The 13652-nt window shown below is 55.4% G+C and overlaps 1 long non-coding RNA gene and 5 pseudogenes across 1 annotated transcript; 2 read left to right on the top strand and 4 right to left on the bottom strand.

The window, feature by feature from the left end:
* Positions 1–1338, bottom strand: part of LOC128038851 (28S ribosomal RNA) — a 3040-nt pseudogene extending 1702 nt beyond the window's left edge.
* Positions 1339–1563: 225 nt separating this feature from the next.
* On the bottom strand, positions 1564–1715 carry LOC128038847 (5.8S ribosomal RNA; annotated as a pseudogene).
* LOC128038846 (uncharacterized) lies at positions 1591–3382 on the top strand (annotated as a pseudogene).
* Positions 3383–4867: 1485 nt separating this feature from the next.
* On the top strand, positions 4868–6296 carry LOC128038844 (uncharacterized). The gene is made up of 3 exons (XR_008193660.1): positions 4868–4992; positions 5038–5551; positions 6195–6296. It is a non-coding gene; the product is annotated as an uncharacterized LOC128038844 (long non-coding RNA).
* Positions 6297–7258: 962 nt separating this feature from the next.
* Positions 7259–10503, bottom strand: LOC128038848 (28S ribosomal RNA; annotated as a pseudogene).
* Positions 10504–11637: 1134 nt separating this feature from the next.
* On the bottom strand, positions 11638–13207 carry LOC128038845 (uncharacterized; annotated as a pseudogene).
* Positions 13208–13652: the final 445 nt, after the last annotated feature.

Below are 13652 nucleotides of genomic sequence, written 5' to 3'. Positions count from 1 at the left end.
GTTTTATGGCGACCGCACGCCTCCTCCTACTCATCGGGCTCGCCCTTGCCCCGACGGCCGGGTATAGGTCGCGCGCTTAAGCGCCATCCATTTTCGGGCTAGTTGATTCGGCAGTGAGTTGTTACACACTCCTTAGCGGATTTCACTTCCATGACCACCGCCCCGCTGCCTTAATCGACCAACACCCTTTGTGGGTTCTAGGTTAGCGCTAGCTGGGCACCAGAACCCGGCTCCTGCTCATCCCAAGACGCCAGCCTCGCTACCAAAATGGCCCACTTGAGCTCGATTCTGTGGCGCTGCTCAACGGGCACCGCTACTGGCCCTACCTATTTAAAGTTTGAGAATAGGTCGAGGGCGCTATGCCGATGCCTCTAATCATTGGCTTTACCCGACAGAACTCGCTAAGGGCTCCAAATATCCCGAGGGAAACTTCTGAGGAACCAAATACTAGACGGTTCGATTAGTCTTTCGCCTCTATACCCAAGTCGATTTAACGATTTGCATCGTCAAGATCGCCGCGGCCTCCACCAGAGTTTCTCTCCGCTTCGCCCGCCAGCATAGTTCACCATCTTTCGTCCCGACAGCATGCTCTCACCAACCCTTCTCGAAGATCAAGGTCGGTCGGCGGTGCACCCGCGAGGGATCCCGCCAATCGCCTCCTTTTGCGCCTTTACGGGTTTTCTAGCCCGCTGACTCGCACACATGTCGACTTTGGTCCGTGTTTCAAGACGGGCCGAATGGGGAGCCCGCAGTCGACGCCCGAGCACGCAGTGCCGGGCACGCCGAGGCGGCGCGGCTGAATCCCACGATCGAGGCGACGACGCCTCCACGGGCGATCAAAGGCCCGGCTTGGGCCGCCACCACGACCAAGCCGGTCCACGCCTGAAGCCGATCGGCGGACGGCCTCGCTGCTCCACATCCGACCGGGCGCATCGCCGCCCCCATCCGCTTCCTCCCGACAATTTCAAGCACTCTTGACTCTCTTTTCAAAGTCCTTTTCATCTTTCCTCATGCAGATTTGTTCGCCATCGGCCTCGCCAGATTTAGCCTTTGACGGAATTTACCGCCGATTAGGGTCAGATTCCCAAACAACCCGACTCAGAGATGCCACTGTGGCGACAGGTCCGCACGACGGGCTCACCTTCCCGCGCTTCTTTCCAGGGACTTGGGCCCGGTCCGTCACCGAGGACGCTTCTCCAGACTACAATTGACGCCGATGGCGACCGATTCTCAAGCCGGGCTTTTCCCGCTCGCTCATTGCTACTAGGGAATCTCGTAAGTTTTTTTCCTCCGCTTATTGATATGCTTAAACTCACGGTAATCCCGCCGACTGGGTCGCGATGCGAGCACCGCCCTTGCGATGCCGAAGGGTTCAAGGGTCTCGACGACGGACGCGCAGACGACCAACGAGGTTGCTTACAAGATTACCACCGATCGTCGCGACGATGATGTCGCCGAGGACTCGAATTTAGGCCAACCGCCGGCCGTGAGCGCACGGAGGCCAATTTCGCCCGCGGTCCAACCGAGGCTCGAGGGCTCATGGTTGGATGGGGCGACGATGCGTGACACCCAGCAGACGTGTCTCGCCTAATGGCTTGGGGCGCAACTTGCGCTCAAAGACTCGATGGTTCACGGATTCTCGCAATTCACACCAAGTATCGATTTCGCCACGCTCTTCATCGGCGCGAGAGCCGAGATATCCGCTGTCGAGAGTCGCTCAGATATTTTATGACAAGAGAACAAAGATCATCAAGCACCGACACCGCGAACGGTGCGGCGACTGTAAGACGGCCCCTTTTTTCGCTTTCGATTCCTTGGCGCGATTCGCGCGGGTTTGTTCGCTTTGCCTCAAGAGGTTGATCCCGCATCTCACCCCACCCGACGGGCGAGGGACGACGAGACCGGCCGCCCGAGACACGGGTGGCGAGAGGCGAGGATGCACCCGCACCACCTCCGTGTTGTTTGCAACTCGCTCAAGGGTCGCTCGCTAGGCGTGTTTCGACAATGATCCTTCCGCAGTTCACCTACGGAAACCTTGTTACGACTTCTCCTTCCTCTAAATGATAAGGTTCGACTTCGCGACGTCATGGGCAAATAACCGCCCACGCCGCCGCGATCCCAACACTTCACCGACCATTCAATCGGTAGGAGCGACGGGCGGTGTGTACAAAGGGCGTGGATTTAGTCAACGCGAAATGATGACTCGCGCTACTAGGAATTCCTCGCTGAAGACCAACAATTGCAATGATCTATCCCCATCACGATGAAATTTCAAAGATTACCCGGCCCGCTTGGCCAAGGCTATAGACTCGCTGAATACATCAGCAGAAGCGCGCGCGGCCCGTAACATCTAAGGGCATCACAGCACTGCTATTGCCTCAAACTTCCTTGGCCTAAAAGGCCATAGTCCTCTAAGAGCTAGCCACGGAGGATCACCTCCGTAGCTAGTTAGCAGTGTCGAGGTCTCGCTCGTAACTAATTAACTGCATAAATCGCTTCCACCAACTAAGAACGGCCATGCACCACCACCCATAGAATCAAGAAAGAGCTCTCACCATTAATCCTTACTATGTCCGACCTCGTAAGTTTCCTGTTGAGTCAATTGCCGCAGTGCTCCACTCCGTGGTGCCCTTCCACAATTCCTTTAAGTTTCAAATTTTACACCATACTCCCTAACCCAAAGACTTTGATTTCATAAGGTGCCATGAGTCCTAAAAGCAACATCCGCCGATCCTCGGCTCGGATCGCTTATGGTTGAGACTAGGACGGTATCCGATCGCCTTCGAGCCCCCAACTTTCGCTCTTGATTAATGAAAACATCCTTGGCAAATGCTTTCGCAGCTTGTTCGCCTTCATAAATCCAAGAATTTCACCTCCGACTATGAAATACGAATGCCCCGACCGTCCCTCGTTAATCATTACTCCGATCCCAAGGCCAACACAATAGGATCGAAATCCTATGATGTTATCCCATGCTAATGTATACAAGCGTAGGCCCGCTTGAGCACTCTAATTTCTTCAAAGTAACAAATACGAGGAACGACCCGCCCAATTAAGGCCAGAGCGATCGCGGCAAGCAGAGGGACGAGCAGCATCGGTGCTCACCGTGAGGCGGACCGGCCGACCCACCCCTAAGTCCAACTACGAGCTTTTTAACTGCAACAACTTAAATATACGCTATTGAGCTGGAATTACCGCGGCACCGCACCGCACTTGCCTCCAATGGATCCTCGTTAAGGGATTTAGATTGTACTTATTCCAATTACTGCACTCATAGAGCCCGGATTGTTATTTATTGTCACTACCTCCCCGTGTCGATTGGGTAATTTGCGCTACCGCCGCCTTCCTTGGATGTGGTAGCCGCTTTCGTGCTCCCTCCTAATCGAACCCCAATTCTCCGCCACCCGTCACCACCATAGTAGGCCACTATCCTACCATCGAAAGTTGATAGGCGTAAATTTGAATGATGCGTCGCAAGACAAAGGCCGTATGCGATCCGTCGAGTTATCATGAATCATCGAGCAACGGCAAAGCCCGCCGACCTTTTATCTAATAAATGCATCCTTCCAGAAGTCGGGTTTGTTGCACGATAGCTCTAGAATTACTACTGTTATCCGAGTAGCAAATACCATCAAACAAACTATAATCGATTTAATGAGCCATTCGCAGCTTCACAAATCAATTTGTTCATACTTACACATGCATGGCTTAATCTTTGAGACAAGCATATGACTACCGGCAGATCAACCAGTAGCATTCTCCGCGACGCCGGCACCGCATGGCCCTCAACATGCCCCGTGAGCTACGAAGAGGTCATAACAGAGCACGAGCATCGTCTGTGTCAAGAGACAAATGCATAGGCATCGAGAGATGAGGGCCTCAACCCTACTCTCAAAAATATTTTCCGATCCGAAGCACGATCGAGCACCAAAGGCACCGACGAGGCCACGCCGATTTAAGGGGCGACTCGGACACAAGGCACGATTGAGGTCCACCACGCACTCAAGGGCACGGATGGAGAAGGGACGGCAACACATCCATAATTCCATCCGCTTAGGTACGCAAAGACAGATCCCGATCGCACCCTTTGAGTTCGACACAACAAGGGGACTTAATGAAGAGGAGTGCGGATCGACAGCTCGATGCGAGTAGCATGGAGCCCGCCAATACACACAACCAAAACGCCACTCATATGCCTATTATGATTAGTAGTAGCGCCCACGCACACCGCCCAATGTAGCCCACCCAACCGAATGGTAGGGGAGCGAAGGAACAACGAACGAGGGCGCACTACAACCGCTGGCACGAGAACTACGAGGGAAAAGTCCCACCGGACTTGGTCGAGCCAAGACCGAGCCTACAAACTCAACTTACACCCCCAAAGGCCGCTGCTGCCAAAGGGACTTGGTACTAGGGTCGCGGGCGCTTCAATGCGGCAAGGGCTTGGCAAGGCCAAGGCACCGTGGGTCGCCGACTTGGGATGCACAAGGCGCCCCTAAACGTGACGGGGCGAAGGGCAAGTTAAGCTCGAGCCCATAGCAATGCATAAGCCACCCCAAGAGATCTTTGCCCAATAGGAACTTGGTCTTGGAGTCGCTATTACATTTCTATGGGCACGGCTTGACCGGCCGGAAAATTGTCACCCCGCCACCACCGCCGGCGACCGACTCACCCCTGGTGAGTCGCTATGATTCTACCCGACCCCATGGGGGCTAGACGCACCCCACCTCGGCTCGGAGGGGGCACGCCGGGGCAGCGGATCTCACCCCTTAAAGAGCTAAAAACTTCACAATATGCTACCAGCAACATTCGACCGTCTCAAATGCGACACTCTTCTTTAGCTCAAGACATCCTGTGCACCAAGGTGCCGATGGGTGCCCGAGGCTCCCGCACATCCAAGCACCAAGTTGCCGATGGTGTCCGAGGCTCCCGCACATCCTAGCCACCGAGGTGCCGATGCTGCCCGAGGCTCCCGCACGACCAAGGGCCGAGGTGCCGATGGTGGCCGAGGCTCCCAGACGACGACCAAGGGCCGAGGTGCCGATGGTGGCCGAGGCCCCCGCACGACCAAGGGCCTATTTTACCGATGGTGCCCGAGGCTCCCGCACGACCAAGGGCTTAGTTTGCCGATGGTGCCCGAGCCTCTCGCACGACCAAGGGCCTAGGTTGCCGATGGTGCCCGAGGTTCCCGCACATCCAAGCACCAAGGTGTCGATGGTGCTCGAGGCTCCCGCACGACCAAGGGCCTAGGTTGCCGACAGTGTCCGAGGCTCCCGCACGACCAAGGGCCTAGTTTGCCGATGGTGTCCGAGGCTCCCGCACATCCCAAAGCACCTAGGGGCCGATGGCGGCCGAGGCACCCGCACGACCAAGGGCCTATTTTCTCGATGGTGCCCGAGGCTCCCGCACGACCAAGGGCTTAGTTTGCCGATGGTGCCCGAGCCTCTCGCACGACCAAGGGCCTAGGTTGCCGATGGTGCCCGAGGTTCCCGCACATCCAAGCACCAAGGTGCCGATGGTGCTCGAGGCTCCCGCACGACCAAGGGCCTAGGTTGCCGACAAGGTCCGAGGCTCCTCAGACATCATAGCACCGAGGTGCCGATGGTGCCCGAGGCTCCCGCACGACCAAGGGCCTAGGTTGCCGATGGTGCCCGAGGCTCCCGCACATCGGCACCGAGGTGCCGATGGCGCCCGAGGCTCCTTCATGGCCAAGGGCTTAGTTTGCCGATGGTGTCCGGCTCTCAGACATCCTAGCACCAAGGTGCCGATGGTGCCCGAGGCTCCCGCGACTAAGGGCCTATGCTACGGAACGGTTCACGGAGCACCGCCGGACGGATCGCCGAGCACCGCCGGACGGATCGCCGAGCACCGCCGGAACCTAACCGGCGGGGGGGCACCGACGTCCGCATACGGCATGCGGCCGTGCCTCGACAACCCCCGCCGCTCAATATCACCTCCCCCCTAAAGAGCTAAAAAAACTTGGTCAATGCGCTACCAGGTGACATTCATGTGTCTGAAATGGGGACACTTTTTTTACCCGACGCTCCCGCACCAACAGGGGCCCAACTTTAGCTTTGGTGCTCAAGGCTCCTGGCCATCCATGCACCAAGGTGCCGATGGTGCTCGAGGCTCCCGCACATCCAAGCACCAAGGTACCGATGGTGCTCGAGGCTCCCGCACGACCAAGGGCCTAGGTTGCCGACAGTGTCCGAGGCTCCCGTACATCATAGCACCGAGGTGCCGATGGTCTCCGAGGCTTCCCACAACCAAGGGCATAATTTGCCGATGGTGTCCGATGCTCCCGACATCCATGCACCAAGGTGCCGATGGTGCCTCGAGGCTCCCGCACATCCAAGCATCAAGGTTACCGATGGTGTCTCGAGGCTCCCACACATCCGAGCCACCAAGGTGCCGGAGGCTCTTGTTGCGAAGGGAGGGACCGGAGGATTCATCCATTGTTGGCTATCCGAATTCTACCCTTGGATTGGGAGGGACCGACAACTCATTCATTGTTGGGTACCGAACATATAATGATATTTGAATTCTACCTTTGGTATTGGGAGGGACCCAGACACCGACTCACCCATGATGACTTCAGATATTCCGGATACTCGCCGGATGGATCGCTTGAGCACCGCCGAACCTAACCGGTGGTGGGGGCACCGACGCCTGGCATGCGATGGGCGTGAGCATTGCCTCGATAACCCCGCCGCCAATGTCTCTTCCCCTAAAGAGCTAAAAAACTTGGTCAATGCGCTACCAAAGCATATACATGTGTCCAAATAGGACACGTTTTTTTAGTTTCCATATGTCCAAACAGGACACTTTTTTAGCCCGACGCTCCGCACCAACAGGGGTCAGAGTTGTCGATGGTGCTCGTGGGTTCTCAGACATCCGAGGCACTAAGGTGCCGACAAGGGGAGCTCCCCACATGTCCAAACGGGATGCTTTTTTGTGCCGCTTATTCCACTTAGTGACTTAGTGTTTTTAATCAAGATTTTGTCTGCTGGCCCAAAACAAATACAAGAAGTCAATGTTGGGTCCATGAAACATGGCACGATGGGGCGTAAAATTGAACAAGTCCCCTGAGTCACCAATGGGGGAGCCGCACCAGACCAAAGAAAGGCCCCTCACAGCCATGTTCCACGAAGGGGGGGCACGGCCAGTGTTTAACTAACTCCTTACACTAAGTCCCCACCGGGGACCCTGTGGTAGGGTCGCAATGTAACTAGGGGGATGGGATAGGCGATAGGGAGGGACTAATCGGCTTACAAAGGGTCAATCTCAAGGATCGTGGCAAGAAGGCCACTCGCCACTTACAATACCCCGTCACAGATTTAAGTCGCCCGCAAAGGATTCTACCCGCCGCCGGTGGGAATTACGCCCAGTGGAGGCGCCATGACTTGTCCGCCATGTCACGCACTCACTCCACGACACGCGCCTTGGGGGCCAGAGGCCCCATCGCTGGTCGGCAATCGGGCGACGGGCGCATATGTCGCTTCTAGCCCGGATTCGACTTAGAGGCGTTCACCATAATCCAACAAGACGGTAGCTTCACACATCGCTTTTTCAACCAAGCGCCGATGACCAATTGTGCGAATCAACTGCCTCTCGCATTAGGTTGAATTACTATTGCGACGCTGCCATCAAGAGGGTAAACTAACCTGCCTCACGACGGCCTAAACCCACCACGCTCCCTATTGGTGGGTGAACAATCCAACACTTGGTGAATTTCGCTCACAATGATAGGAAGAGCCGACATCAAGGATCAAAAGCAACGTCGCTATGAACGCTATCGCCACAAGCCGCTTATCCTCGTGGTAACTTTTCCGACACCTCTAGCTTCAAATTCAAGGTCTAAAGGATCGATAGGCCACGCTTTCACGGTTCAGATTCAGACCGAAATCGTAATCAAACGAGCTTTTACCCTTTTGTTCCACACGAGATTGCTCGTTGAGCTCATCTTAGGACACCGCGTATCTTTAACAGATGTGCCGCCTCACCAAACTCCCCACCGACAATGTCTTCCGCTGATCGGCCGGGCCAAGCCGCCTTGGGTCCAAAAAGAGGGCCGTGCCCCCATCCGATTCACTAATAAGTAAAATAACGTTAAAAGTAGTGGTATTTCAATTTCGCCGAGAGCTCCCACTTATCCTACACCTCTCAAGTCATTTCACAAAGTCGGACTAGAGTCAAGCTCAACAGGTCTTCTTTCCTCACGATTCTCGCCAAGCCCGCTCCTTGGGCGTGGTTTCACCGGATAGTAGATGTGACAAGGGGAATCTCGTTAATCCATTCATGCGCGCTACTAATTAGATGACGAGGCATTTGGCTACCTTAAGAGAGTCATAGTTACTCCCGCCGCTTACCCGCCGCTTGGTTGAATTTCTTCACTTTGACATTCGTGAGCATCGCGTAAATCACATTGCGTGAGCATCCGCAGGACCATCGCAATGCTTTGTTTTAATTAAACAATGGATTCCCTTGTCCGCATTTCAGCCTCGAAGTCGACCGTTCGTCGCCTGGAAGGCCCCGAGGGAGCTGCTCTCATTCCGTCTCTCGGCCGGCACGCTGCGGCGACCCGCCTCGCCATGGAGCAGCCGAGCAAAGGCGCCGGCAATGACGGTTCGGATCGGGACCCCGTGCTCAAATTTCTCGAGCCAATCCTTTTCCCGAGGTTACGGATCCATTTTGCCGACTTCCCTTGCCTACATTGTTCCATTGACCGTAGGTCGCTCACCTTGAGACCTGATGCGTTATGAGTACGACCGGCGCGACGGCACTCGGTCCTCCGGATTTTCAAGGTCACGGGCGCACCGACACCACGCGACGCGGCGGTGCTCTTCCGGCCATTGATCTCTACCTCCTACCGAGCTGCTTCTGTGGTGGGCAGCCGTTAAATGTAAAAGATAACTCTTCCCGAGGCCCCCGCCGACGCCTCCGGACTTTAACGCTTGTTGCCACCACAAGGTCCTTGCTCAGAATTTTAACCCGATTCCTCAAGCTCAAGCACTGATCGCTACTGTCGGACGGCTTCCCCGCCTCTTAGGATCGACTAACCCATGTGCAAGTGCCGCTCACATGGAACCTTTCCCTTCGCCTTCAAAGTTCTCATTTGAATATTTGCTACTACCACCAAGATCTCGCACCGACGGCCGCCCCGCCTGCTCAAGGCCGGTTTTATGGGCGACCGCCGCCCTCCTACTCATCGGGCTCGCCCTTGCCCCGACGGCCGGGTATAGGTCGCGCGCTTAAGCGCCATCCATTTTCGGGCTAGTTGATTCGGCAGTGAGTTGTTACACACTCTTAGCGGATTTCACTTCCATGACCACCGCCCCGCTGCCTTAATCGACCAACACCCTTTGTGGGTTCTAGGTTAGCGCTAGCTGGGCACCAGAACCCGGCTCCTGCTCATCCCAAGACGCCAGCCTCGCTACCAAAATGGCCCACTTGAGCTCGATTCCGTGGCGCTGCTCAACGGGCACCGCCCCGCCCTACCTATTTAAAGTTTGAGAATAGGTCGAGGGCGCTGCCCTCGATGCCTCTAATCATTGGCTTTACCCGACAGAACTCGCTAAGGGCTCCAAATATCCCGAGGGAAACTTCGAGGAACCACTACTAGACGGTTCGATTAGTCTTTCGCCTCTATACCCAAGTCGATTTAACGATTTGCATCGTCAAGATCGCCGCGGGCCTCCACCAGAGTTTCTCCGCTTCGCCCCGCCAGCATAGTTCACCATCTTTCGTCCCGACAGCATGCTCTCACCAACCCTTCTCGAAGATCAAGGTCGGTCGGCGGTGCACCCGCGAGGATCCCGCCAATCAGCTTCCTTGCGCCTTACGGGTTTTCTAGCCCGCTGACTCGCACACATGTCGACTTTTGGTCCGTGTTTCAAGACGGGCCGAATGGGAGCCCGCAGTCGACGCCCGAGCACGCAGTGCCGGGCACGCCGAGGCGGCGCGGGTGAATCCCACGATCGAGGCGACGACGCCTCCACGGGCGATCAAAGGCCCGGCTTGGGCCGCCACGACCAAGCCGTCCACGCCTGAAGCCGATCGGCGGACGGCTCTCGCTGCTCCACATCCGACCGGGCGCATCGCCGCCCCCATCCGCTTCCTCCCGACAATTTCAAGCACTTTGACTCTCTTTCAAAGTCCTTTTCATCTTTCCTCATGCAGATTTGTTCGCCATCGGCCTCGCCCAGATTTAGCCTTTGACGGAATTTACCGCCGATTAGGGTCAGATTCCCAAACAACCCGACTCAGAGATGCACTGCAGCGACAGGTCCGCACGACGGGCTCACCTTCCGGCGCCCCTTTCCAGGGGACTTGGGCCCGGTCCGTCACCGAGGACGCTTCTCCAGACTACAATTGACGCCGATGGCGACCGATTCTCAAGCCGGGCTTTTCCTGCTCGCTCGCCGCTACTAGGGGAATCTCGTAAGTTTTTTTCCTCCGCTTATTGATATGCTTAAACTCACGGTAATCCCGCCGACTGGGTCGCGATGCGAGCACCGCCCTTGCGATGCCGAAGGGTTCAAGGGTCTCGACGACGGACGCGCACGACCAACGAGGTTGCTTACAAGATTACCACCGATCGTCGCGACGATGATGTCGCCGAGGACTCGAATTTAGGCCAACCGCCGGCCGGAGCGCACGGAGGCCAATTTCGCCAAGGTCCAACCGAGGCTCGAGGGCTCATGGTTGGATGGGGCGACGATGCGTGACACCCAGCAGACGTGTCTCGCCTAATGGCTTGGGGCGCAACTTGCGCTCAAAGACTCGATGGTTCACGGATTCTCGCATTCACACCAAGTATCGTGATTTCGCCACGCTCTTCATCGGCGCGAGCCGAGATATCCGCTGTCGAGAGTCGCTCAGATATTTTGCGACAAGAGAACAAAGATCATCAAGCACCGACACCGCGAACGGTGCGGCGGCTGTAAGACGGCCCTTTTTTCGCTTTCGATTCCTTGGCGCGATTCGCGCCGGGTTTGTTCGCTTTGCCTCAAGAGGTTGATCCCGCATCTCACCCCACCCGACGGGCGAGGGACGACGAGACCGGCCGCCCGAGACACGGGTGGCGAGAGGCGAGGATGCACCCGCACCACCTCCGTGTTGTTTGCAACTCGCTCAAGGGTCGCTCGCTAGGCGTGTTTCGACAATGATCCTTCCGCAGTTCACCTACGGAAACCTTGTTACGACTTCTCCTTCCTCTAAATGATAAGGTTCGACTTCGCGACGTCATGGGCAAATAACCGCCCACGCCGCCGCGATCCCAACACTTCACCGACCATTCAATCGGTAGGAGCGACGGGCGGTGTGTACAAAGGGCGGGATTAGTCAACGCGAGCTGATGACTCGCGCTACTAGGAATTCCTCGCTGAAGACCAACAATTGCAATGATCTATCCCCATCACGATGAAATTTCAAAGATTACCCGGCCCGCTTGCCAAGGCTATAGACTCGCTGAATACATCAGCAGAAGCGCGCGCGCCCCGTAACATCTAAGGGCATCACAGCACTGTTATTGCCTCAAACTTCCTTGGCCTAAAAGGCCATAGTCCTCTAAGAGCTAGCCACGGAGGATCACCTCCGTAGCTAGTTAGCAGTGTCGAGGTCTCGCTCGCTAACTAATTAACTGCATAAATCGCTTCCACCAACTAAGAACGGCCATGCACCACCACCCATAGAATCAAGAAAGAGCTCTCACCATTAATCCTTACTATGTCCGACTCGTAAGTTTCCTGTTGAGTCAATTGCCGCAGCTCCACTCCGGTGGTGCCCTTCCACAATTCCTTTAAGTTTCAAATTTTGCACCATACTCCCCTAACCCAAAGACTTTGATTTCATAAGGTGCCATGAGTCCTAAAAGCAACATCCGCCGATCCTCGGTCGGCATCGCTTATGGTTGAGACTAGGACGGTATCCGATCGCCTTCGAGCCCCCAACTTTCGCTCTGATTAATGAAAACATCCTTGGCAAATGCTTTCGCAGCTTGTTCGCCTTCATAAATCCAAGAATTTCACCTCCGACTATGAAATACGAATGCCCCGACCGTCCCCTCGTTAATCATTACTCCGATCCCAAGGCCAACACAATAGGATCGAAATCCTATGATGTTATCCCATGCTAATGTATACAAGCGTAGGCCCGCTTGAGCACTCTAATTTCTTCAAAGTAACAAATACGAGGAACGACCCGCCCAATTAAGGCCAGAGCGATCGCCGGCAAGAGGGACGAAAGCATCGGTGCTCACCGTGAGGCGGACCGGCCGACCCACCCCTAAGTCCAACTACGAGCTTTTTAACTGCAACAACTTAAATATACGCTATTGAGCCGGAATTACCGCGGCACGCCGGCACCGCACTTGCCTCCAATGGATCCTCGTTAAGGATTTAGATTGTACTTATTCCAATTACTGCACTCATAGAGCCCGGTATTGTTATTTATTGTCACTACCTCCCCGTGTCGATTGGGTAATTTGCGCTACCGCCCTTCCTTGGATGTGGTAGCCGCTTCTCGTGCTCCTCTCCTAATCGAACCCCAATTCTCCGCCACCCGTCACCACCATAGTAGGCCACTATCCTACCATCGAAAGTTGATAGGCGTAAATTTGAATGATGCGTCACGCGCACAAAGGCCGTAAGATCCGTCGAGTTATCATGAATCATCGAGCAACGGCAAAGCCCGCCGACCTTTTATCTAATAAATGCATCCTTCCAGAAGTCGGGTTTGTTGCACGATAGCTCTAGAATTACTACGGTTATCCGAGTAGCAAATACCATCAAACAAACTATAATCGATTTAATGAGCCATTCGCAGCTTCACAATCAATTTGTTCATACTTACACATGCATGGCTTAATCTTTGAGACAAGCATATGACTACCGGCAGATCAACCAGTAGCATTCTCCGCGACGCCGCAGACCGCATGGCCCTCAACATGCCCCGTGAGCTACTTAAGAGGTCATAACAGAGCACGAGCATCGTCCGTGTCAAGAGACAAATGCATAGGCATCGAGAGATGAGGGCCTCAACCCTACTCTCAAAAATATTTTCCGTGATCCGAAGCACGATCGAGCACCAAAGCACCGACGAGGCCACGCCGATTTAAGGGGCGACTCGGACACAAGGCACGATTGAGGTCCACCACGCACTCAAGGGCACGGATGGAGAAGGGACGGCAACACATCCATAATTCCATCCGCTTAGGTACGCAAAGACAGATCCCGATCGCACCCCTTGAGTTCGACACAACAAGGGGACTTAATGAAGAGGAGTGCGGATCGACAGCTCGATGCGAGTAGCATGGAGCCCGCCAATACACACAACCAAAACGCCACTCATATGCCTATTATGATTAGTAGTAGCGCCCACGCACACCGCCCAATGCCCACCCAACCGAATGGTAGGGGAGCGAAGGAACAACGAACGAGGGCGCACTACAACCGCTGGCACGAGAACTACGAGGGAAAAGTCCCACCGGACTTGGTCGAGCCAAGACCGAGCCTACAAACTCAACTTACACCCCCAAAGGCCGCTGCCAAAAAGGACTTGGTACTAGGGTCGCGGGCGCTTCAATGCGGCAAGGGCTTGGCAAGGCCAAGGCACCGTGTGGTCGCCGACTTGGGATGCACAAGGCGCCCCTA

Source organism: Gossypium raimondii, unplaced genomic scaffold (assembly GCF_025698545.1).
Source record: "Gossypium raimondii isolate GPD5lz unplaced genomic scaffold, ASM2569854v1 Contig00321, whole genome shotgun sequence".
NCBI lineage: Eukaryota > Viridiplantae > Streptophyta > Magnoliopsida > Malvales > Malvaceae > Gossypium > Gossypium raimondii.
This window is presented reverse-complemented; position numbering and strand designations above follow the sequence as displayed.